The sequence below is a fragment of the Podarcis cretensis genome (assembly GCF_951804945.1).
Source record: "Podarcis cretensis genome assembly, chromosome: 2".
In the NCBI taxonomy this organism is placed as follows: Eukaryota; Metazoa; Chordata; class Lepidosauria; order Squamata; family Lacertidae; genus Podarcis; species Podarcis cretensis.
This window is the reverse complement of record NC_137171.1, coordinates 64916111-64918684: the sequence shown is the minus strand read 5'-3', so window position 1 is coordinate 64918684 and position 2574 is coordinate 64916111.

Sequence of the window (2574 nt, the reverse complement as noted above, 5' to 3'; positions counted from 1 at the left end):
TTAACAGAATACCTAAGCTGATATCCAGGAGTAGTGATGTCTCTAAAGGTCATAATTATCTGGCTCAGAAAAAGAATTTGCCCAGCTCATAATGCTCTCAGAAGCATTCTGAATCAAGTTCCTTTCCCTTGAGGAATTGCTCTCTGGCTTTCAATGTAAAATGTTTTTAGCTTATCAGATCAGGCATTAATCAGATCAGGCACTATTCACTGTATGTGAATAGGCAAAAGCTGTGTAACATCAAGCCTTTTATTCTTGGGGAAATTATTGCCGATAGCTGAGAAACTGTATGAGCCACAAAGTTTTCATTTTTAAAAATGTTAAGTCTTTGCTCTCACTGATTGCTCTAAACTACACTGCCAGACTATTTGATACAGCATCCATTTTTTCCAGCAGCCCAGAGCACAATCAGAACAAGCCAACTTATGACACTAAGGCATGTTCTCACTAATCATGGTTTAAACAAACTACAGTTCACAGAGTTTCTCCATTGGAGAGAAATGAAGTTTATTTAGCAGGAAAAGCAGAACCTTTGATCTCTTTTTTGGCATAGTGAAGAAACAGGGTGAGGGAAGCACACAAGCCTATGGGAATTAGTATTCATATAGAATGGGTCCACTTCCTGGTGGGGCCAGGTTGTGGTCCGGCCACCTAGCCACTTCCCACAGTGTTGGGGCGGAACAGTATCCCGCATCGCGCTGGGGGAGACACCGGCCATGTCAGGTTGCCAGGTGGCCAATCAGATTGCTTGGTGGAGACAATTTAAGCCTTGGCACAATTCTGAGGCAGCCTCGCACCACTTGGTTTCCGCCTACCTCGTAGCAATCATCACAACTTTGTAAGGTTTGGCGGTTAGGCATTGGAATAGCGGTGTGGGGGGGAGGGGAGGTGCGGCCACTACCTGCCCCTCCATGCCCTAGGGTATTCCGTTAAAGGAATCTGGGGGTGTGGTTTTTGTCTGAAGCCTGGGGAGGGGCTAGGGCCATGCCACAACCCCAGCAGGAACCCAGGGGGGCTCGAGTTGATCCACATCATCGGGGCTCCCCCTACTGGAGGTTTACCCTTACCAGATTTCCTGCAAGGCAGGCAGGAGTCAGATATAGTCTGTTGATGCCAGTGCCTAAGCCAATACCGCTCACATTCTGTAACCAATAAAGCTGTGGCCTAAATTTTGCCCATTAACATTTAACCTAACATTATGTGTCCTTATGTCTTTATTCTCCTGGGGGTGGCTTGGGGGGCCTTGACACGCAACAGAAAACCATGGATTATTGTTAAACAACACAGGGCTAATCATATGAAACTGCTTGGAGTTATTCTGATGCATGCCAGTGTGGTGTAGTGGTTAAGAGCGGCAGTCTCATAATCTGGGTAACCGGGTTCGCGTCTCCGCTCCTCCACATGCAGCTGCTGGGTGACCTTGGGCCAGTCACACTTCTTTGAAGTCTCTCAGCCCCACTCACCTCACAGAGTGTTTGTTGTGGGGGAGGAAGGGAAAGGAGAATGTGAGCCGCTTTGAGACTCCTGAAGGGGAGTGAAAGGCGGGATATCAAATCCAAACTCTTCTTCTTCTTCTTCTTCTTCTTCTTCTTCTTCTTCTTCTTCTTAATGCTCATTTTCATTACCCAAACCACTTGACAAAAAAATGACAGTCCTAAACCAATTTGAAATACAATGTTCTGCATGCCAATCACTTTGGAAAGCAACTTTCTAATCTACCTTGCTAGTTGGTGGGGTGTTTTTGTTTGTTTTGCTTAGAATTGGATTTTATTTTTTTTAAAATGAGCAACATTTATTCCCTTTGGTCAGAGATGAACTGAAGGTGTGAGATCCCACACTCTGGATCACCAGGTCTCAGAACTATCCTCAAGGATAATGTTGTTGCTGTTATAAAAAATTGACACCGCATTATATGCAGCATGCAATTCTTGCCATTTAGCTGATTGCCTTAAAATACATTCCAGGGTTTCTACTTCCCCAGATCTGCACTGATATAGTGCTCTCATGTGGTGAATTTCCACCTCCAGGCGTGCACTGGTGTTATGTTAATACCGTTGAAACTGACTAATGCAGAGGACTGCTCTCTGAATAGATCTCTACAATGAAAAGCCAGCCTATTGCCATGGTTGCTTAACGCGGAACACTCAAATCTATAAAGGGAATAAACCTATAAACTGCAGTGTTTTAACACCACCACGCCAACTTCCAGCCAAAATAATTCACTTTAACAGAACTTCTGATTGCAGCACACAGCCTGCACCCCCCTCCACAGGGACACTTAGCCTCAAACAAGGTGAAGAATTTTACAGGTGGCCTTACACCAAAGCTTTCAGATTCAATGCTCTAGTCTTCTTATCTTCTTTCCCTCCACCTTTACTCCCAGCTCAGTGACTGTAACTGTCAGGAAAGCAAAGACCAGCTCGATCAACATGTCATTTGATTCACGTAGCCAGCCAATGAGTATCTGGGAGAAGGGAGGAGCTTGCTATCGAAGGGACTCTTCACAAGTGAACAGTTAAAATAGCCAAGGCAGACATATACACATATCTGTATATACATATATACACACACACT